This window comes from Periplaneta americana, chromosome 9 (genome assembly GCF_040183065.1).
Source record: "Periplaneta americana isolate PAMFEO1 chromosome 9, P.americana_PAMFEO1_priV1, whole genome shotgun sequence".
Classification (NCBI taxonomy): Eukaryota; Metazoa; Arthropoda; class Insecta; order Blattodea; family Blattidae; genus Periplaneta; species Periplaneta americana.
Window position 1 is genome coordinate 165,880,955 of NC_091125.1, and position 26,089 is coordinate 165,907,043.

Sequence of the window (26,089 nt, forward strand, 5' to 3'; positions counted from 1 at the left end):
CCATTATTGAGTTCTTAGCATATGGTTATCCTCACATACCAAGTTTCATGTCAATAAACCACATGCTTCAAAAGTTATTTAGGTGGTGCGGGACTTTTAACTAACCCTGTATAATGCTAATATATCAGTCACCGGCGTAGCTCAGTCGGCTGAGACGCTTGCCTGCCGATCCGGAGTTGCGTTGTATTGTATTGTATTGTATTGTATTGTATTGTATTGTATTGTATTGTATTGTATTGTATTTATTAACATTCCATGGTATTCATACATTGCTTACAGCTAGAATATGGAACAAGTCAAAAAACTTAATACTACTATAAAGTCTTAATTTATAGTCACAGTCTAGATAAAATATATACAGACGAGATTTACAATATAGTCTACTGGTACAACACAAAGTTTTGATATCAATTTCATGAAGTGTCATTGAATGTCATGAATTCACCTACAGAATAGAAGGCGTAAGAAATTAGGTACTTCTTTAATTTGGCCCTAAATAATCGGGCGGGGGTTCGATTCCCGCTTGGACTGATTGCCTGGTTGGATTTTTTCCTAGATTTCCCCGACTGTAAGGCAAAAGTCGGGTAATATATGGCGAGCTCGGCCTCATGTCACCAAATATTATGTCGCTGTCACCATCTCATCGATACTAAATAACCGATTAGTTGATGCAACGTTGTTAAATAACCAAATAAAAAAGGTTATTTTATATAGTAATTATTATGTTACATGGTGTATAGAATAAACGAAATCAAGGGACAGTAGAATGCATAATCTGCAGGACGATGTTGATTTTTGTTATAATGTTGGCTGTACAATGATAATGGTGGCAGAATAATGAAAAATATGAAAGTGAAAATAACTTGTAATATGCAAGAGTTGATACAGGTCTCGTAAAATTGATATTAAAGGTGACGTAACAATTCCGCAGGACGGCACTTCTATGCAAAATGCCAGGGTGCTTGCAAACGCTATCCCAACATCTCATCCTGATCTGCGTTTTTGATCTCCTTAACCCCGCTTTATTTATTTTAACAAATAAATCACACTTGAAATCCCCCTGAGGGATTACCCCCAGCTTCGGGGTGTTGTTTCTTTTTTTTTTATCCTGGAGAAGGTATTTATGTTTGCTGAGAGGGTGGGGTTAGCTTTGTTGACGCCAAATGCCTGTTATATCGGGCTCTCACGAGATTAATAACGTTGTATACTTTCATCGCTTCTGGCGTGCAGAATTTTCTTATAGGGCAATAAATCTAATTAATAAACGACAAGATAGTGTTCATGGTTGCTATCATCTCGTAATTAATAGCGTCATGTGTTTGAATACACGTTAAGCCTGCCGCCTACGGAACTAAATTTATGTTGCGGCTGAAGAAGGAGTAATAACAGAATGTTCCTTACGGCCTTAACTCTGCCAGTCAAAATAAATTATTATTATTATTACTAGCCGTACCCGTGCGCTCCGCTGCACCCGTTAGAAATAAATATAAAGTAATTGCATAATTAAAATAGGACATTTGATCCAGGGAACATTCGTGTTTGATATAAGGATAAATCGTTTATTATGTTACTTAATTTAAATTGTATTTGCATAATTGAAATGCGATCATTTTGATCCAGAGACCACTCATTTGGTCATAAAAATTACTTTAGGAAATACAGGAAACGAATGTACAGAATAGCCTATCAAGTTTTCTGTGCATAAGAAGCTATTTTAATCTTACCTGTCCTCGATTCACTCAGAAGTTACTGTAATAACATTATAGCATTATGCCCATCTAGAGAAACTACACTTTCCAATGGTGAATTAATAATTAATTATACAAATCGGTTAATTTATCTTACGATATTACTTCATACAAACACAGAAACATTCTCTGTAGGCTATCTTTCATAGCTTTCTACTGTTGCTGTCCAAGGCCCCTTATAGACGAAGTCATTTGTTTTTTAATTCATTACACGGCCTTAGATGGCAGTTATTTTAATTTTAAAACTCATTTATCTCATTAAATATCAGTCCTATCAAAATTTTTTGAAGAATAAAACTTATCGCAAAAATTATTTTTAAAGAAACTTTTGTTATGTAACATTTTTCACAAAAATCAATAATAAGCGAGATATTTCGATTTATTTAATTCAGGCCCCCTTATAACCCCCCTTTTAAATAATGTATTTTGAATGCCATATAGCCTAAATTCTAAGTTACAACGAACTTAATTTATGTTCCAATTTTCATCGAAATCGGTTCAGCCATTATCGCGTGAAAAGGTAACAAATATACATACAGACAGACAGACACACATACATACAAACAAAAATTTAAAAAAAGCGATTTTCGGTTTCATGGTGGTTAATTGTATATGTTAGGACTAATTATTTTTGGAAAATCGAAAATTACCAGAAAAATTTCGGCTACAGATTTATTATTAGTATAGATTATTATTATTATTATTATTATTATTATTATTATTATTATTATTATTATTATTATTATTATTATTTGGAGGCCGTCTCCTCTATCCGTAACATGAGGATGTACCATGCCGTGGTGTTAAATGTTAAATTAATATTATGTTTTATTTAACGACGCTCACAACTACCTAGGTTATATCATTGTCGCCGGTATGCCGGAATTTTGTCCCGCAGAAGTTCTTCTACATGCCAGTATATCTACAGACATGACCTGGCCCGGGCGCGAACCCGCAACCTCGGGTATAGAAGGCCAGCGCTATATCAACTGAACCTGTCCATAGGCATACTATCGAGGGGATGGCAGTTCGGTACCAGGTATTCGATAAACAGCTTACAATGACATTCACAGTTTAGGAATATCATATATTATGGATAAAGTCGTCGTAATTCAAGTTAGGCAAGAAGATGTACCTACCGTCAATGTTTTCCGCAATGAAGGTTACCTAATCGGCGAACTTTTGTATAGCGGTTTCTCAACGATTATTAGAAACTAGGGGTCGTATTCATAGACAATCTTAGCGCGGACTTCCGGTGGATGATCAGCGAACTAACGTTTTTCGTATTCATAAACCAGTGTTAGCGATATGATATGATATGAATCCTGCACAAGTAACCTGTCGATAGCCGGGGCTAGTTTAGCACGCTCGTAGCGTGGGTTAGCGAAATATCTATGAATAGCACTCTATGGGTCGATTTCTAAACACGGTCTGAATCCTTATGCGATTTCTAAAACGGGATCGAGACTCGGTTTGAGAAGAAATCGAGGTTCGTGGGTTTTGTATATGGCAACCACAGTCTTATACATACAGTCGCGCAACTTCAACACTTTTTTTGCCAACATTCGCGACACTAGCGCCCAAGCGGCAGGCAAGGCACTGGTCATAGGGTTGATACCAAAGACGTTATAATAGTGTACGGTTGATACAGCCAGCACGTGCTTTAAAGGGATGCGAGATGTTATAATAACGTTTTAATCATGCGTCGGAATAAAGGCAATGTGTGCAATGACGAAAATTGCAGTAACAACAAGTTTAAATCTCCGAATTTGTCGTTCTTCAGATTCCCTAAAGACCAAGAGAAAATCATAACTCAGTCATAACCAATAATCCACGTTGTAGATAGCCTACGTATTGTGTTCTATAAAACATTTATTAGTTATCGGTTACCTATTTGTATGTCAGGAAGAACAGTTTAAATAAAAACAAAGTAAATACCTGTTACAGTAGGCCTATATTATTTTTTTGCAGAGATCATATGTGTAAATGTGTAACCATTCCGATTTTGGATAATATATCTACAGTTTTTAATGCAAGTAATTCCATAATTTTTGTATTCGTGTTTCTTTCTTTATATTTTTAAAAAGTTGAATGTTATATAGCATTCAAGTACGTATCATGGTGTTAATTTTGCAAGAATTCATGGAGTATAGTAATCCTTTTGCAAAATATTCACTTCTTGAATAAATCCAAACTGTGTCGATAAATTTCTGATGTGTTGGTGTAGATTCATGTGGCAGACGTATTAAGTTCTCAAGAAATAAAAGAGCCTTTTTAAATTTAATATAAAAAGCAATCTTTTCTGTAATAATTTGCATGACTGTTATTGGTGTTGATTTTACATTCCCAGTGATTATTTGAGCCGTTCAGTGCAGGAGTGGTGTAAGTCAAAAGCAGGTAATGAGGTTTAAAGTAAAAATTCTGTAAAATACAGCGCAAAGTAGCAATTAATATATCCTTCGTTCTATTCACCGACTATTAATAGTTTAAATACATTCAATATTAACTGCCACTTTGCGCTGTATTTTATAGAATGTTTACTTTAACCCTCATTACCCATTTTTGACTTACATCACTTCTGCTCTGAAAATAAAATTAGGCCTACATTTTCTGAGTTAATTGAAGTTACAATTTTTTTAACAAAATTTTATGTTCATTTATTTGTTCTCACCTACGTCATATTAACAGTAAGTGCATGTAAATTACGTATTATATAGGTAGGATAAGTTAAACTTAGGCATTATGTGTGAAAACTGGAAATGTAATGTAAAATGCAGTAAACTTGCCATAAAAATTTAAACCATAACATCAGCGCTATTTGTGACTCAAAATAATAAAGGAAATACAGGTTCTTAAGAAATGGAAAAATAATGAACTTCACATTAATGTTTAAATCCTCCCATTTTCTTTATTTTTAAGTTTACCTCAGCGGCCGAGTTTACCCCAATTTGCGGTATGCAAAATCGTTAATTTCTCAGGAAATAGGGAGAGGAGTTCACCACGCTATGTACCCTGCGAGACATGCCCTAAAATTCTGAAGCTACTAATTTTTACTCTTCTCACAGGAAATACAAAGTTCCAATGATTCATAAATATATTTAGGAATGAATGAATTAACCGACCACGCACGAACAATTATATTATTTCAAACCATGATACGTGATCAGAGCCATGATTCAGTTGTAAGGAGCAGAAAGAATTACTTTTATTCCCAGCTTCTGAAACTTGTAGATTAGCTGCGTGTGAAATTCTTCCAGGATTCTAAAGTAGAATTAATAAGAACCATATACACTTACTGTATAGCATAAAAATATAAAATAAACTACGCAAAACCTGTTTTCTGATGTGTTATCATGTCGTGTGCACACTTTTAACTTTCCTGCCGCTAGAGGGCTACTGTCGCGCCAGCTGTCAAATGTTGGCATATTTTATACGTATGAGTTGCGTGACTGTATCTATTAGACTGTGATGGCAACGCAGCTAAGAATCAATTATTCCTGACAAACAGTCGATATTAGAAAGAAATGAACATCGGGATTAATATTTTTATTGAATTGCAGTAAGTCACATTCTTTTGTTCTCAGCTAAGTTATTGTTGTATTTACTGATTTATAGAATATAGGTTATGTGCGTTTAATGCTAGCATTACTATTTAATAGGGAACGGATTTTTAGGTATCAGAATGATATTGACCAAATAATTATCACAATTCGAGCGTTTATGTTGTAGTTCATCATTTGTTCATAACTACTACCAACATTAACTAAGCACCTGAAAACCCGGCTCTAAGGAATTAATAACCTAAATATTAACTCGATTAATATTTCAATTGAAACTAAAATGTAGTATGGTTGTATTTTCACATATAACTAGCCTACTACATTGAAAGCCCCAGTAGTAAATCTTAAAATAAGAAGAGGAAATAACGTTTGCTTCATATTCTTGTAGGCCCACATCATTTTCGAATATTAAATAAAATTCCAAAACTACTGTAAATACTAAGAATTAAGTTATATCGTCTTATAGGCATAAATATATAATTAATATAAAATATTATATCTTATTTTCCTCAAAGCAACAAAGTGTAAAAAAAATTGTCAACCTGCCGCGTCTTGCATTTCGTAGCAGATTATTATTTAGCATTCTTGCTCAATTTTGTGTTGATTCCTTCGAAAATCGAAATATTCGTCTGCAATTATTGTCGTTATATAATTACAAAGAATTATTTTTGTTTCTCATCATTCTAATCCGGAGATTTAATATTCGTAAACACAATTTTTTTTATAATCATCCAGCTGATCTACTACCTCCATCTTGTATACATGAACCCATGGTTTTAAAACTACCCCAGCCGTGGTTTCTGCTTTACACCATGGTTTCGAGCCATGGCTCAGAAAAATGAAAAAGACCTCGTTTTATAAATCCAAACGCGGTTTAAAGACATGGCCGTGGTTTAGACCTTGTTTTAGAAATCGACCCTACGTGTCTCTTACCTCGTTTCGAAAATCACACAAACAGAAATTTCTTTTAAAATGGTACTGCTTTATGGAAGCAAGAGAGATTCAAATGTTGCATTTAAAAAAAACAAGTTCGTGTGATTTTGTACAGTAAACCATTATTGTTTATTTTTATAACTACAATAAAAAATGGATCAATATTCCCAATATTGTTAAATAACATGAAAATTTACCATAAAGTTCTATTAATGAGATTGAAAGTTTGCATTTGCTGTTCGTTTTATGTAGACAACGGTCCGCCCCTGAATTAGAACAGAGCATCTGTTTTGTACCGGTATGTTCTGTATCCGCTTGAGCTGTACTGTATACTTGTAAACTCGCTCTCCCCTATCCAGCAAAGTTGCCAAACGCCTAATATTGTAAACTTTAATAATTAGTTAAATATTGCAATTAGAAAAAAATTGTCAGGACATTTTTTCTTCCTTATGACATGAACAATCATCAGTTAAAATAATGGCACTTATACCCCTTACACCCTGTATAAAATAATTAACTTGTATTAGAATTAGGCATATTTTTAGTCATTCCTATTACAGGCCATGAAGGCCGACAGATGGTTGAAGGTTAAGGCCGGAATTCATAGTCGTCACTTATAAATGAGTGAACCCTTAAGTGGTTACTTATACTCATTTCTAATTCATAGTTGTCCCTCATTCACATAATGAGTGATTACTTAAGTGAGTTGATCTGTACCCTTAAGTGACCACTCATTTTCAAAATGGATACTGAGAATGATTTTGAGGATTTTGTGGAGTTTGTTGAAAGAAATGAAGAAAATATACGTGTCCCGAAAAGGTATATTAGAGACATAGAGAATCCTCTGGAAATGTATAGTGAACTGGAATTTAAGAAGCGATATCGTTTTCAGAACAATTCGAAGTTGTTGCTCTAGCCAAATTCATCGTTATTTATTTACCGGTATTTATTTACTTACTTACTTACCGGTATTTATTTATTTATTTACTTACTTACCGGTATTTATTTATTTATTTACTTACTTACCGGTATTTATTTATTTATTTACTTACTTACTTACTTACCGGTATTTATTTATTTATTTATTTACTTACTTACCGGTATTTATTTATTTATTTATTTATTTACTTACTTACCGGTATTTATTTATTTATTTACTTACTTACTTACTTACTTACTTACCGGTATTTACTTATTTATTTATTTACTTACTTACTTACCGGTATTTATTTATTTATTTACTTACTTACCGGTATTTATTTATTTATTTATTTATTTATTTACTTACTTACTTACTTACCGGTATTTATTTATTTATTTATTTATTTACTTACCGGTATTTATTTATTTATTTATTTACTTACTTACCGGTATTTATTTATTTATTTACTTACCGGTATTTATTTATTTATTTACTTACCGGTATTTATTTATTTATTTATTTACTTACTTACTTACCGGTATTTATTTATTTATTTATTTATTTACTTACTTACTCACCGGTATTTATTTATTTATTTATTTACTTACTTGCTTACCGGTATTTATTTATTTATTTATTTACTTACTTACTTACCGGTATTTATTTATTTATTCATTTATTTATTTATTTATTTATTTACTTACTTACGGGTATTTATTTATTTATTTATTTACTTACTTACCGGTATTTATTTATTTATTTATTTATTTATTTACTTACTTACCGGTATTTATTTATTTATTTATTTATTTATTTATTTACTTACTTACTTACCGGTATTTATTTATTTATTTATTTACTTACCGGTATTTATTTATTTATTTATTTATTTTTTTACTTACCGGTATTTATTTATTTATTTATTTATTTATTTATTTATTTATTTATTTATTTCCTTACTTACCGGTATTTATTTATTTATTTATTTATTTATTTATTTATTTATTTATTTATTTATTTATTTATTTATGTCTATAACAGGGCAAAGCCCCAATTACAATAGCCAGTACAGATATTTGTTAAAAAAACATAGAATTGCATGTAACATGAAAAAAAAGAGACAAAACAGATACAAGTGTAATTACAAATTAAAAATTAAAAAAAAAAAAACAAATAGATACTACCTAAATAAAATACACAGATATAGATAAAAAATGAAAAATACCGAATAAAATAAATAAAAAAGAGTTAAGTATAGATATCATGGCCAAAAATGTAAAATGTAGCTATAATTGGCAAATTACGGAGTAAATATAACACTATGTTAATAAATTTAATATACAGTATTATATAGTAGGCCTAATAGGCTTAATTTATTTATTTAAGAAATTCACTACTGCAGAACATGTGTTCCAATTAGTAGGATATCTGATTATAACTATGACTAACATGCAACTAGAATTTAACATATCATGAAACTATTGCTGTATATAACTTATTCAGTACAATAATATTGATAACTCGTTGTTATAGCAACTCCACATGTAGAGCTGCTTTCGATTAGTTCAATGAGAGTCAACTTTGTTATGACGTCATGTCCGGCATCTTTAAGTGAGCGCTCATTACGTGAAAATAAGTGTTGTCTATGAATTCGGAATTGACTTAAGGGTTCTCTTATTATAAGCAAACACTTATTACTTAAGGGTTCACTCATTTTATAAGTGATGACTATGAATTCCACTCTAAGACTCCCACCTTTACAAATAATCGGCATTAATGGCAGTATGGATGTCAGTCCTACGTGCCCGCCGTCTTTATCCCCAAGCAAACCTCTTACCGGTACTCATTTCTGTTACAAGCTAAGCAGACTCCAGAGTCATACAGAGGATTTCACATTGAGAAACAAGCATTGAGCATATGGTCACAGCCTACTATATACAGTCGCGAAGCTTGAGGTGATTTTTTGCAAATCTCGTGATAAAGCGCTCCAAGCGGTTAGCATCTAGAAACAATAGACTGTCCACGGTCGACTTTGGACTGTGTCGTATTTCCATCGAGTGCTAGCTCGTTGCGTATTTCACATTGATGCTTGTAAAATGTTCGTTATTGGTTGTAATGAAAATGTTAATGGCAAAAATACAATAATTGGCATAATAATATTTTACTAGAGACGTAGAAAAATTAAGTTTGTTTTAGTGAAATTTATTGATCACGTTTTATTTTCAATTCTGGTGGGATTATTATTGCTTAGGCCAATATTTTTCAAAGGATATGTTTTTAATTATAGCTGTTAATTTTGTTGTTATTTTTATCTGTTACTTTACTAGAGACGTAGAAAAAGTCTGTTACAATAAAATTTATTGATCACGTTTTATTTCCAATTCTGGTGTGATTATTATTGCTTAGGCCTACTTTTTTCAAAGGATATGTTTTTAATTATAGCTGTTAATTTTGTTGTTATTTTTATTTGTTACTTTACTAGAGACGTAGAAAAAGTCTGTTACAATAAAATTTATTGATCACGTTTTATTTTCAATTCTGCTGGGATTATTATTGCTTAGGCCTACTTTTTTCAAAGGATATGTTTTTAATTATAGCTGTTAATTTTGTTGTTATTTTCATTTGTTACTTTACTAGAGGCGTAGAAAAAGTCTGTTACAATAAAATTTATTGATCACGTTTTATTTTCAATTCTGCTGGGATTATTATTGCTTAGGCCTACTTTTTTCAAAGGATATGTTTTTAATTATAGCTGTTAATTTTGTTGTTATTTTTATTTGTTACTTTACTAGAGACGTAGAAAAAGTCTGTTACAATAAAATTTATTGATCACGTTTTATTTTCAATTCTGCTGGGATTATTATTGCTTAGGCCTACTTTTTTTTCAAAGGATATGCTTTTAATTATAGCTGTTAATTTTGTTGTTATTTTTATTTATTACTTTACTAGAGACGTAGAAAAAGTCTGTTACAATAAAATTTATTGATCACGTTTTATTTCCAATTCTGGTGTGATTATTATTGCTTAACCTCATCCCACTTTGTTAACTACGTAAGCCTAGACTACAAGTACCGGTACACGTAAGTTACTCCATTAATTCATATTTCCATTATTATTGTTGTAAAGGGAAATGCAAATTAATATTTATTGGTTTCATAGTTAATTATCGCTATAATCTTGAATGAGTGAAGCGATTATAGTAAATTTCAGTTCGTTTTGCACAAACAAAAATAATATTAACCTATTTCTTGCAGGTAGCTTCGAGTTTATGGTGGAATTTAATATACTTCATTAAAATAATAAATTAACTTTATGCATTTAATATTTCAATAATGAAAGGAAGGTGTTAATTTTTCCAAAAGAACACAACGAAAGTGTAACATATTTTGTCGTCTACTAGGAGAGAGATCTGTGATGATGAGGCGATAGTAGCGATCCTAGTGGTGGGCAACTATCCATGTTTGCATTTTTACTACATATTGAGCTTCGCGACTGTATATAGTAGACTGTGATATGGTGCTATTCCATTTAATGACCAGTTGCCATAGAAACGTCTACCTACCACATAGATTTTTAATGTACTAGGCAAAGCCTATGAAACCAGTGCTTTTTTCTTAACGTGGAATCATCTATAGTGTGGCTGAAAGGTTTAGATGAATGAAAAAATCCATTATCCAATCGGCAAGGGAATCGCATCCTTCCGACTTCTTAACAGAGACACTACTTCGCTCCCCCTAAAGTAGTCCTATTAACTCAGTTATTTCCGGCGTTGTCTAGTCCAAGGAAATTACGATGTTAGTTTCACCGTTTAGATAACTCAATTTCAATGCCTTTGCTACCTGTTGTGAATTAAATATAGCACTCTGAATGAGAACCCGATAATGTCAACTATGATTGAAGTTTTGTGTTTCCTTTCCCAAGGCAATAAACGTCACACATCTCCGTTCTCGATGCTATAGGCCTACTCCTTTCCTTCAAAATGTGAAAGACTCATAAATTAGTAACGCTTGACTTAAATCGAGAAAGATGAGAACAGTTTCCAAGTCAGGAATTGGCAGCGTCATTAAATATTAATTTTAGAGACGTGGAAAGAAATTGTGTTATTCGAGAATTTGATGTGATATTTTAGCTGTCACTGGTAACAAAGAGATTGATGCTTCAGTAAGAAGATCAAATAAACCATGGAAAGCCTTACACTTTATGATGTGAACATTAAAAAGGAGGGACTATAGATACAAGGACACAGCGTACGGATCTGTGGTTTGCCCGCTATTTGAATATGGAGCTATACGCTGGTATCCATATACGGTCTTACTAATAAAAACTCTATATACACACGTTTAACTGTCTTATACTTATACAATGAGTAGCTCGTTTATAAGTCGTGTGTAAATTCCTTACTAATAATCACTACATACGTCGTGTATAACAGTACAACTATTACACAGCTACGTCATAGTTTCGTCATTACTTCGTTACGAAAAGTAATAGAATATCTGAGGTTCTCTATTGCATCCGGTAGAGCGCTCTAGTGTTGCATGTTTAAGTATCGATAGTACAACTGGCTCTAATCGATTACCACACTACATTTTGGTCAGAGAGTACAAGCTACAGCAATATTATTCTAATAATTCTATGATCTTTGGTTTGTTCTTCTTTGGTTACAAGGCATCCATCATCATAAAATGACAGTCGATACGAACAGCTGTTAGAGGGGCGGCCATTTTTTCTCTATATACAACGCTTAAACAAGGGGTTTCGTGTATATAACTACTGCAAAGCAATTCCCATTGTATAGTTACAGCCTGTTTATACGTCCATTGCTTATTCACGGTTTATTAGTAACGTTTTCTGTCTCAACTCTGCATAAGTCTCGTATAAAAACTATATACGGTTTATTAGTAAGACTGATAGAGTAAAACAAGTAGATTGTCTTGAAAGGGTACAAAAAAGAACGACAAAATTCATAAAAGGTGACAGGGACCATGGTTACGGAAAGTAGAAAAGTTATATCAATATTGAAAAGGTTAAGATAAGCCTAGGAAGAATACGTAAGTATGATCATGTTTCCCCGTCTTTCCAAACTCTGTCTTGGCTAAGGCTAAGCGATCGACGAGCCCTGCATTCTCTTGTTCTCTTATTTCAAATTCTGCGCACCGCTACCCCAATATATTTGGCTTCTCGTTTTCAAAATTTATCCGCATATCATCAGCTAAGTACAAGATCTCACTATAACAATTTACTCATTATACCCTACCACAAGACATCTTTATATTCTTCATCCTATACAGTTTCAGTTGCTAGAAATTGGAACTCGCTTCCGAGTGATGTAAGGGGTTGTTGGACAATAACTTCATTTAGGTCAAAATTACATAAATTCTTACTTAACAGATGAATTGCTGATTAATATTTGTTACTTATAATGAAACTAACATCTGTCCATTCTTATTATTATTATCTTTAATTTCTCTAAATAGATTTACAAAACCTCTAATGGCAATTACATTAATATTCTCATTATAGAAATAGAAATATATATATTCTCCCTGTAACATAGTCCTAGTAAGCTTATATTAAATTAATTTTCATCATTTTTCTAGCTATCTCAAATATTAAATTAATTATAATTCATTGAATTAAATTAGCTCATAAATTAAGTTACTACTTTACCTTATAGATTTATCTAAATTTAAATAAATGTGTAGTGAAGATTATTGCTGGAGAACCTTTTAAGTGTAGTGAAAATATTTGTAATTTAAATTTATGTATTATATTGATTAAGGCTGGTTGAGTGGAAGAGAAGGCCTTATGGCCTTAACTCGGCCAGCGAAAATAAAACATTATTATTATTATTATTATTATTATTATTATTATTATTATTATTATTATTACATCTTAAGAGAAAATAATCAATTTATGATAAATTATCTTTATATCCCTACATGTTTCTCATATTTCCTAGAAATAGGGATACTTCCCTAGGGTTGGCAGCACTGGGCTCTCGTGTTCCTAAAAAATATAAAAATACAAGTCGAATACAAACAAGTCAGGAAAGTACTAAAATATTTTAACGTATTTGATTTTCATTATTAATTAATACGAAACAACTGAATTCCTGTATCTATCGATTTAAACCGTGAAGAGGAATTGAAAGTATATAATATTTTTTTTTTCCATCGGAAATGTATATCATAAGAGTGACTCCAACTTTCTTACTCATACTTATACAGTAACGTTCACTAGAAATTACAGTAAATTTTGAAATGCCAGTAAAATTGTGTCGTTTCATGGGGCGTATTATAAACCCTATTCTTGGTGTAAATAATCTATCGTCTATCGTCACTTATATTCTTATTGAATTTGGTATTCCCAAGAAACTAGTTCGATTAATTAAAATGTGTCTCAGTGAAACATACAGCATGGGACTAAGCGGGATGAAGTTACAGGAAAATACTGGGTGTTCATTTCAAAGTGTGTCATGACGTCACTGTTGTTGGGTCACCGATTTGAAGCGAGTTTCAGTTTATATGTTAGAGAAGTTGCCTATTATTTAAGGCGTTCTTCAATCTGAACTTGAGAACGTGTACGGTATAACTTGAACGTCGTAGCAACAGATGGCGGTCTTTACGGTCTGTGTGCTACCATAACCTCTTTCGAACTGTGTTTTGCGCCGGCAAGTCGTACGCAGGGTATTTGTTATCATCGGTTGCGTACGGTAACATTCCACAACACAAATCAAATGCTCCGTGTCCATGTTGACCGTCGAAGTTAATGTCAACAAATACGTAAGTAATCGTCTTAACCCTCTCCCCATATCCCGACAGTACGTATTTCCAAACAGTTCACATTCCTGCCACTACCGGCGTTACCGTACGTATCGGCACGTACTCTTCAGAATGAACGCCGTACTTGCTAGCCAACTTCTCTGCCTCTTAGATTATACACCTGAGCTGCGGAAGTGTAGGAAGATTGAATTCTCTAGGCTCATCAGCTAGCCACATGACGGCATACAGCGAGCCAAGACACATTTTGAACTGAACACCCAGTAGAGAAAGTTACACAACACAGAACTGCACGCATTGTATTGTTCACCTGACATGACTAGGAACATTAAATCCAGACGTTTGAGATGGGCAGGGCATGTAGCACGTATGGGCGAATCCAGAAATGCATATAGAGTGTTAGTTGGGAGACCGGAGGGAAAAAGACCTTTAGGGAGGCCGAGACGTAGATGGGAGGATAATATTAAAATGGATTTGAGGGAGGTGGGGTATGATGATAGAGACTGGATTAATCTTACACAGGATAGGGACCGCTGGCGGGCTTCTGTGAGGGCGGCAATGAACCTTCGGGTTCCTTAAAAGCCATTTGTAAGTACTATCGTCGCTTATGTTTGTTTTCATCTTAAATTCCTAATTGACTGTCTGTATTACGTGAATGAAAATAAACAATTAATATAAAGTCGGATGTTCAAATTTATGTAACATCAGCGCATATCAAACCCAAAGACCTTATATATTATATACAAGGTCTTTAATCAAACTACCTTCCTTATGGCGTAGTAAAATTCGTGTTTTAATTATCTATACAGCGATGGCTTCACTGTTTAGCAACATATGTCTCGCTGTAGTGTGAATACATAAGCATTGCTATATAGCTGTTTCCACACAATATTACATGGTTCTTAGTTCTCGGTGTAGTGTGTAATGTAACGACGAAGTACTGAATAATGTGTAAAATTCTACATCTACATCTTCATCTTCTAATTCCATGTACATTGTAGGCTATCTAAAAAAAAAAATACACTCCTTCATTCAGATTTGACAACTGCGTTTTGAAAAATTAATTCTTCATTAAATTAATGTATTAATGAGGTTATTTGTAAATATATTACAAAATGTTTATATTATGATTTCAGCAGATAATGAAAACGTATTTGTTACAATAATAAGAGAAAAGTGGGGTATATGTAATTGACATTGTTAAATCTGTATTTCGCTTTTCTCAATTGGCATTACTGAATAACATTCAATTCCTTTATTGCAGTAATCGATATTCAATCTGTCTCATCTTCACAATGAATAGGTTAAGTATTCGTAAATATACAATTATTAACAATTTGTGACCGAATTTTAGGGATATATTATTTTCATTTTTATTTTATTCACGAAGAAGTCCTAATAAATGTCACTCGAGGTCTCAGATTTCTCAGATATTTCGTTTATATGACGTCATTCCATTTTCGACCAATGAAGTGTAATGAAATTTTGAATTCCAACAAATCACAGTCAGACTTTGCGATAATTTCTGCAGCTAGATTTATCGCATGGTCGTTCTTTTGTTTAGTCGTTGTCGCCAACTGTTTCCCCGGAAATTGATGATCATGAATACATTAAGATGCAACTACACGGTTGAACTTTTCTTTCAACTTTATAGCAATGAATGCAAGATTGATATTTAATATTAATTAAGATATTTACGCAGTGAAGACGACGTTCAAAAGGGCGCACCATGTAGACACAAAATATTTATGTATCTTAATTGAACGTACCTTTTAAACTTGATTCTATTCTTCCCAGATTGCACGCATACGCGATTCGAATATTGAACTGTGTAGATGCAGCTTTAGTTCCGTTACACACTATAGCGAGAATGCGTTTGTCGAGCTATAAAAATGCTTTCGTGTAGCACTGATTGTAAGTAACGGTCGAAACAAGGCACAGCTGACATTGGTCCTGCTTCCACAGGTAGGCCTAACGTAACCTATAAAATTGTAGCCTATAACATTTGTATTGTAATTTAACAATTAATAGACGTTCAAATTTATGTAACATCATCGCATATCAAACCCAAAGACCTTGCATAGTAATAATAAGGTCTTTGATCAAGCTGCCTTTCGTATGGCGTAATAAAATTCGTGCTTTAATTAGGCCTATCTATACAGAGATGGCTTCACTGTGTAGCAACATGTCTCGCTGTAAATACATAGGCATTGGTATATAGCTGTCCCCACTGTTACTGTTAAATTAAATTATGATTGCAGCAGATAATAAAAATGTATTTGTTATAATAATAAGAGAAAAGTGCAGTACATGTAATTAACATTGTTAAACCTGTATTTCGCTTTTCGCAATTGGCATTACTGAATAATAACATCGAATTTCTTTATTGCAATAATCGATATTCATCTACGAGTATTTCAACTTCACAATGTCTGAATAGGTTAAGTATTCGTTAATATACAATTATTAACATTTTGTGATCGAATTTTAGGGATATATTATTTTCATTTTTATTTTATTCACGAAATAGTCCTAATAAATGTCACTCGAGGTCTGAGATTTCCCAGATAAATCCACGAGCGAAGCTCGTGGATTTATCGGCAGATCTCAGGCCTCTTGTGACATTACTACAGATAATTTCGCTCGTGGATTTATCGGGAAATCTCAGACCTCGAGTGACATTACTACAGATAATTTCGCTCGTGAATTTATCGGGAAATCTCAGACCTCTCGTGACATTACTACAGATAATTTCGCTCGTGGATTTATCGGCAGATCTCAGACCTCTCGTGACATTACTACAGATAATTTCGCTCGTGGATTTATCGGGAAATCTCAGACCTCTCGTGACATTACTACAGATAATTTCGCTCGTGGATTTATCGGCAGATCTCAGACCCCTCGTGACATTACTACAGATAATTTCGCTCGTGGATTTATCGGGAAATCTCAGACCTCTTGTGACATTACTACAGATAATTTCGCTCGTGGATTTATCGGCAGATCTCAGACCTCTCGTGACATTACTACAGATAATTTCGCTCGTGGATTTATCGGGAAATCTCAGACCTCTTGTGACATTACTACAGATAATTTCGCTCGTGGATTTATCGGGAAATCTCAGACCTCTTGTGACATTACTACAGATAATTTCGCTCGTGGATTTATCGGCAGATCTCAGACCTCTCGTGACATTACTATAGATAATTTCGCTCGTGGATTTATCGGCAGATCTCAGACCTCTCGTGACATTACTATAGACAATTTCGCTCTTGGATTTATCGGCAGATCTCAGACTCCTCGTGACATTACTACAGATAATTTCGCTCGTGGATTTATCGGGAAATCTCAGACCTCGAGTGGCATTACTACAGATAATTTCGCTCGTGGATTTATCGGGAAATCTGAGCTCGAGTGACATTACTACAGATAATTTCGCTCGTGGATTTATCGGCAGATCTCAGACCTGTCGTGACATTACTACAGATAATTTCGCTCGTGGATTTATCGGCAGATCTCAGGCCTCTCGTGAAATTACTATAGATAATTTCGCTCGTGGATTTATCGGCAGATCTCAGACCTCTCGTGACATTACTACAGACAATTTCGCTCGTGGATTATCGGGAAATCTCGGACCTCGAGTGACATTACTACAGATTATCGGTGTCACTTTTGAAGTTCACACCTGTCTTCGGACATTTGACTAAACAACAACAATCTGAGATTAATTGTTTATACAATTGGCCCTTAGGGAGGAAATAAATTTTGGAAGAAATGTTACTGAAAACTCAAAACACATTGACACTCGAACGTAGCTCAGTTGTGTTCGCATTTTGCTGGGTGCGCAGGTGAATGAAAGTGGAGTCTTCGTTACGGCAGCAGGAATTCCCCGCGGTCCACATGCTTCCGATTGCTGACATGCTGCGGTGCAGATTCCAAACAAACCCCCTCCATCGCGGTATTGGCAAATTATTGGCGCGCTCTTCGCTATATCTCGGCACAAAGCCACAAGGAGAACTTGTCAGTAATACTGCTGCTAATTTAGGAACAAGACTATGTTCCTTCATATCAGGTTGAGCCAAATCACACCAGGACAGCTCTTTCATCTGGACAGTGGCGTAGCGTCAATGTAAGCTAAAAAGCTCGGCTTTCCCAGTTAATAATAATTTCATAATAAACCTGCAATCTATGGACAAAATTATTTATTAATTTTAATAGAATTTATATTTACGCGTTAAATATTGTGATGCGGCAGCTCAGAATGATTTATGATGCAGCAGTAAACAAGAAGCCTACACACACCAGCTTCCAAGCAGACTGGTTTCTTACACTCATTCTTCTGTGTTACCCACCCCGCAGATTTCCCATCCCTTTCTAACTAAACTACCCTGGTCGCAAGGCTTGCAGGAAGCTAGCTTTGACATTGAAAATAAGTAGTTTCCGAGTTATCCCTTTTCGTCAGTTGTGTTCAGTTGAAGTGTTAGTGTGCATTGTGGTTGATATAATAAATAATGAGTGAAATTACAGTTCCTGACACTAATTTACTTGAATTTTTAGGACAATTTTATTATCAAGATTGACTTACGAACAAAAGTGTGATCTAAAAAACAAATGACCGACTCCCTTGCTGTCAATGAAGGACACAACCAAAAGACAGACGCATACTTACGTACTGTATCTATTGGCCGTTAATATTGTGATTCCTCTAACTATGACAGGGAGTGAGCTAGTGTTATACTGTACGTGTCTATTCGATGTGTAAACCGTGAAATCATATTTTACTACGTACCATTTGAGGTCATGCCTTATTGGTGTTACTTACGAGGTTTCAACCAATCTTCGACTGCTGACTTGACATTGACTACTATTTATTTTAAGACTATATTTTTGTAATATGTTTTCTCATACTGCATGAAAGCAACTTGAATTAGCTTTCCCTGCTCAAAATTTTATGCTACGCCACTGCATCTGGAGTCAGTACAGTACGATCTCGTTTGTATATGACTGTCCAATGTGGGTATATGATGGGGTTCAAACTTCCCTGTATGTGGAACCAACAAGAATATGCCGAAAGTATACGAAATACGAAAAGCCTGAAATCCCATAAGGGCAACGGCCTCCTACAGAAGTGTGTAGGGTGAGCTGAAGGTCTGCTACACTTGGGGAGCCAGTCCAAGAGAGCTTACACTATACACTTACATACTAAACACATAAACAAATTATACCAACTAAACACGAAAAACTATACAGATTAAACACATAAATTGTGCAAACTAGACATCCACAAAAAAAACTATGCAAACTAAACACATAAATTATAATCTGAACACACAACTATCCATACTAAACACACGATAAAAAAAAAGAATAAAATTACACAAACTGAACACATACATAGTCTTAACTCACACACAAACTAAATACACAAAAACCTATACAAATTGCACACATAAATTGTACGGCCTAAACACACAAACTATCTAAACTAAACCCACAAAAACGATAGAATTGAACACAAAAATTATACTAACTAAATACATGAACTATACCGACTATACACGGAATCAAACTATCCAAACTAAAACCCAAAAGTATACATGCTGTACAAATATCCTGTACATACATACATACATACATACATACATACATACATACATACATACATACATACATACATACATACAGCCACTGGCGTGGCTCAGTCGGTTAAGGCGCTTGCCTGCCGGTCAGAAGTTGCGCTCGGGCGCGGGTTCGATCCCCGCTTGGGCTGATTACCTGGTTGGGTTTTTTCCGAGGTTTTCCCCAACCGTAAGGTGAATGCCAGCTAATCTATAGCGAATACTCGGCCTCATCTCGGGAAAAACCATCTCCCTATCACCAATCTCATCGACGCTAAATAACATCGTAGTTGATACAGCGTCGTTAAATATCCAACTAAAAATACATACGTACATACATACATACATACATACATACATACATACATACATACATACAGTCGACCTGGTTGGCGAGTTGGTATAGCGCTGGCTTTCTATGCTCAAGGTTGTGGGTTCGATCCCGGGCCAATGCTTAAATGCAACAGGCTCATGTCAGTAGATTTACTGGCATCTAAAAGAACTCCTGCGGGACAAAATTCCGGCACATCCGGCGACGCTGATATAACCTCTGCAGTTGCGAGCGTCGTTAAATAAAACATATTTACATACATACATACATAGGCTACATACATACATACATACATACATACATACGTCGGCCTCGGTAGCTAGTCGGTAGCCTATAGCGCTGACCTTGTGTGCTCGAGGTTGCGGGTTCGATCCCGGTCGATAGCATTTAAGTGTGTTTAAATGCGACAGGCTCATGTCAGTAGATTTACTGACTTGTAAAAGAACTCCTGCGGGACAAAATTCCGTCACACCGGCGACGCTGATGTAACCTCTGCAGTTGCGAGCGTCGTTAAATAAAACCATAATTAATTACACATACATACGAGTGCATACATACATAGTATTTATTTAGTATTTATTTTAGTATTCATTTATTTAACCTGGTAGAGATAAGGCCGTCAGTCCTTCTCTGCCCCTCTACCAGGAGATTCCAACTATAATATGAAGAATGAAATTACAATTAGTATTAAATTTACAATTACAGTTACAATAAAAATCAAAGTGCGAAAAGATTACCTCACTAATGAAAGCTAGATAATTTATCATAGAAAAACAAAGAATTTTTTATATTTACTGAATTACAAATTAAACCTAGAATAACAAAATTGTATAGTGATTTTAAACTTGATAACCATACATACATACGTACATACATACATATATACGTACGTACATACATACATACATATACATACATATGTACATACGTACATACATATGTACATACATACGTACATACATATTTACATACATACGTACATACATATTTACATACATTCGTACGTACATACATATATACGTACGTACATACATACATACATATACATACATATGTACATACATACGTACATACATATTTACATACATACGTACGTACATACATACATACATACTTACGTACATACATACATATATACGTACGTATATACATACATATGTACATACGTACATACATATGTACATACATACGTACGTACAGCCCACACCTGTGGAGTAACGGTCAGCGCGTCTGGCCTTGAAACCTGGTGGCCCTGGTTCGAATCTCGGTCGGGGCAAATTAACTGGTTGAGATTTTTAATGCTTACTACATATTGTAAGTGTATATTTTTTTATAAATGTATTTAAAATAATATAATATAGCAATTTTCAAAGAATATATAAACTAAGCTCAATTTATATATCTGACTTTGCGGTACAAGTATATACTAAATAGAAAGAGTTAGAATTATTGTTCCATAATTAAAAAACCAGACGTGCTATGATAAATCTAATTACAGATCTGGAATCAGCGCATAAATTTCAGTACAGAACACTTGAAATTTCATCAGTAGCAGACAAAAAGTTTTTTGTTTTTGTAAACCGTTGTAACTATAGTAGTTGATAAAGCGTCGTAAAATATCCAATTAAAAAAATTACACGTACATACAAACTTGCATCGAGTGTGTTTGCACATGGCTTCCTTGTGCTAAATATTGGTCTATTGGTCTCTCTCTCTCTCTCTCTCTCTCTCTCTCTCTCTCTCTCTCTCTCTCCTGTGCCGATCGCCGTTTCCCGTCCACGCTGTCTTCTACTCCGAGGAAGGGAAGCCGCCGCTGCGCCGGTTCAATGAGGCTGAAACACCGCCGATCAGAAGCAGATTTTCCCTTACTGCATTGCACAGTATGGCGTTACGTCGAATAATTTGATTGGACTCTCGATGAAGGGTGTGGAGCCACTTTGAGTGTTCTGGATAGGGCAAACTAATTGTGGAGCGCAATTCCAGGATTAGCCGGCAGGAAAAGGCCTTGATCACAGCAGCAGCACGGCTAATTCGATTGCATTTGATCTCTGATGACCAGTTATTAGCTTGCAGAAATTAGTACCCCTGTAGCTTCATACTAGTCCAGACAATCCTCATGGCACATGATTATGTTGTTAAAATGTTAGACAATACTTTGTTCACCGCTCGGCTAGCACGTCTGATCGTGAAAGAGCGAGTCCGGGTTCAAAATCTGGTTCAGACACGTTACCTGGTTAAGATTTTTTCCGATATTTTCCCCCAAATTAATTGAAACAGAATTGCTAGGAAACTTTCGTCATTGGACCTCGGACTCATTTCGCCATCATAACTTAAGGCCTCCCCAAGAAAGGATGTGACATCAAATTAATGCAATATATGACTTACAAGGAGAGGACACGCTCTGTATATCACAGAATTTAATAATATTTTGTGACATGAAAGTACAAGACGTACTGTTTAAAGTCATACCTGGTATGTGTGGCCAATGACCCCTCGCTTTGAAAATATTGGCTGTTGTTTGTGACATACTTCCGTTAGGTGTCTAATAGGAAAACATTTGACTGTGTAACGGCGTAGCTCATATGGTTGGATGCTGAGTTGTTGTCCAGGCAACCTGAGTTCGAATCTTAGCTGGTCATATATATTTTTCTTTTAATAATGATTAATATTGTCATCGCAGTAATCTATTTACATATATCATATTTCTCAATGTATTGAACACTTCATCATGTTTTAAACAAATTATAATTAGCTAACATTGTATTGTGAAGGATAAACAATGAAATATTGCTCACGTAGGCAGGTAAGATGTCTCACTGGTGTCTGTTCTGTTTCTGTAGTAGCTATTCCACTTCATTGTGTCCCGATTCATTATGATAAATGTCATAAAAACACACAAAACATACATATTTCCTGCACCATGCACAGCAAATGAAAGAAGGTTGTCCACAGTCACACACATTTTTCCGCACTTCTGCTGCGAAACAGATATCATTCACATTCACAAACACTTCTCGTTCGTTTATCAATCTTGATGCATACCACGCATATTTCAACATGGCTTTGAATATAGGAGCTGACAACTGAAAGTGAATAATAAAATAATAATAGTAATAATAATAATAAATAATAATAATAATAATAATCCATGTATTGTGGGTCCCTATCACCACGGCATGGCGCGTCCTCAGGTTGCGGATAGAGGAGACGGCCTCCAGATATGGAGGGTAGCTGCGAATATATTGAATAAGCAGTCGTGGACAGCCGATAAGGGGTGGTCCTCCAGCTTGGGGGTTGGGCGAAGGGCTAACAACCCATCACCGTAAAAAACAGCTTGTTACGTATCCCTATAATAAGCCTCGGAATAGGACTGATTCTCTGGCACGACCACAGCAAAGGAATAAGGATTTGACATTTGGCACTTGGAACGTAACTAGTCTTTATAGAATAGGAGGGGTAACATTAGTAGCAAAAGAACTAGCTAGATATAGAATAGACTTCGTAGGAGTACAAGAGGTTAGGTTAGATGGGAATGGCATATCACAAATAGGAGATTACTTGTTGTATTATGGGGAAGGAAACAATAATCACCAATTAGGAACAGGATTCTTTGTTCATAAAAGAATAAAATCAGCAGTAAAAAAGGTCGAATTTATCAGTGACAGGTTATCATATTTAGTACTTAAGGGTAGATGGTGCGACATCATAGTTATAAATGCTCACGCCCCTACAGAAGAGAAAGACGACCATATAAAGAATAGCTTCTATGAGGAATTGGAACATACTTTTGATCAGTTCCCTAGATATCACATGAAAATTTTATTGGGGGATTTCAATGCTAAAGTAGGACGGGAGGATATTTTTAGACCAACTATTGGAAAAGAGAGCCTACACGCAATTAGTAGTGACAATGGAGTTAGATTAGTCAACTTTGCCACATCGAAAAATTTAATTGTCAAAAGTACAACATTCCCCCATAAGGATATACATAAATATACTTGGACTTCTCCAGATGTATTGACACACAACCAAATAGATCACATCTTGATAGATAAACGGAGACATACTAGTATAGTAGATATTCGAACTTTCAGGGGTGCAGACTGTAATTCTGACCATTATTTGGTGATTGGAGAATTAAGAGAAAGATTATCAGTAGCCAAGCGAGTAGAGCAACAAGTTAATATTACTAAATTCAATATTTTGAAATTAAAGGACGAGGAAGCTAAGCAAAATTATCAGGTCGAAATTTCGAATAGGTTTGCCACTTTAGAAAGTTCCGACGAAGTTGAGAAAGAATTAGATGTTAATAGCATGTGGGAAAATATCAGAGATAGTATCAAAATTGCAGCTGAGCAGAGCATAGGTTATTATGAAACTAAGAAAAAGAAACCGTGGTTTGATGAAGATTGTTGCATGGTAGTAGAAAGAAGGAAACAGGCAAAATTGAAATTCTTACAGGATCCAGTTGAGGAGAAGAGAGATAATTATTTCAATGAAAGACGGGAAGCAAGTCGTACACTTAGGAATAAAAAGAGAGGTTACTTGAAGGAAAAACTGAATGAGGTAGAAACAAATAGTAAGAATAAAAACATTCGAGATTTATATAAGGGTATAAAGGAATTTAAGAACGGATATCAGCCAAGGGTAAACGTGATCAAGGATGAGAATGGTGACTTGCTTGCAGACTCTCCATCAATCCTAAACAGATGGAAAAACTATTTTGCGCAACTACTAAATGTACACAGGCTAAATAGAAATGATCGGGACGGAATTGAAATACAAACTGCTGAGCCATTTATACCCGAACCCACGCTTTCAGAAGTCGAAATTGCGATAGAAAATCTGAAAAAGTACAAGTCTCCAGGTATCGATCAAATTCCAGCAGAATTAATACAAGAGGGTGGGAGTGCATTATATAGCGAAATTTATAAACTTGTACTTGCTATTTGGGAAAAGGAAATTGTACCAGAACAATGGAAGGAGTCCATAATTGTACCTATTTTTAAAAAGGGGGACAAAACCAACTGTGGTAACTTTCGAGGAATATCACTTTTGTTGACGTCTTACAAAATTTTGTCCAATATTCTTTTGAGAAGATTAACTCCGTACGTAGATGAAATTATTGGGGATCATCAGTGCGGTTTTCGGCGTAATAGATCGACTATTGATCAGATTTTTTGTATTCGACAGATAATGGAGAAAAAATGGGAGTATAAGGGTACAGTACATCAGTTATTCATAGATTTCAAAAAGGCTTATGACTCGGTTAAGAGGGAAGTATTATATGATATTCTTATTGAATTTGGTATTCCCAAGAAATTAGTTCGATTAATTAAAATGTGTCTCAGTGAAACATACAGCAGAGTCCGTATAGGTCAGTTTCTATCTGATGCTTTTCCAATTCACTGCGGGCTAAAGCAGGGAGATGCACTATCACCTTTACTTTTTAACTTCGCTCTAGAATATGCCATTAGGAAAGTTCAGGATAACAGGCAGGGTTTGGAATTGAACGGGTTACATCAGCTTCTTGTCTATGCGGATGACGTGAATATGTTAGGAGAAAATACACAGACGATTAGGGAAAACACGGAAATTTTACTTGAAGCAAGTAGAGCGATCGGTTTGGAAGTAAATCCCGAAAAGACAAAGTATATGATTATGTCTCGTGACCAGAATATTGTACGAAATGGAAATATAAAAATTGGAGATTTATCCTTCGAAGAGGTGGAAAAATTCAAATATCTTGGAGCAACAGTAACAAATATAAATGATACTCGGGAGGAAATTAAACGCAGAATAAATATGGGAAATGCGTGTTATTATTCGGTTGAGAAGCTCTTATCATCCAGTCTGCTGTCCAAAAATCTGAAAGTTAGAATTTATAAAACAGTTATATTGCCGGTTCTTCTGTATGGTTGTGAAACTTGGACTCTCACTCTGAGAGAGGAACATTGGTTCAGGGTGTTTGAGAATAAGGTGCTAAGGAAAATATTTGGGGCTAAGCGGGATGAAGTTACAGGAGAATGGAGAAAGTTACACAACACAGAACTGCACGCATTGTATTCTTCACCTGACATAATTAGGAACATTAAATCCAGACGTTTGAGATGGGCAGGGCATGTAGCACGTATGGGCGAATCTAGAAATGCATATAGAGTGTTAGTTGGGAGACCGGAGGGAAAAAGACCTTTA

The 26,089-nt window shown here is 34.7% G+C and overlaps 1 long non-coding RNA gene across 1 annotated transcript in view; it reads left to right on the forward strand.

Moving 5' to 3' along the window:
* The window catches only part of LOC138706708 (uncharacterized), a 1,118,142-nt gene that overhangs the window by 883,556 nt on the left and 208,497 nt on the right, over positions 1-26,089 (forward strand). The gene's annotated exons all lie outside the window — the stretch shown is intronic.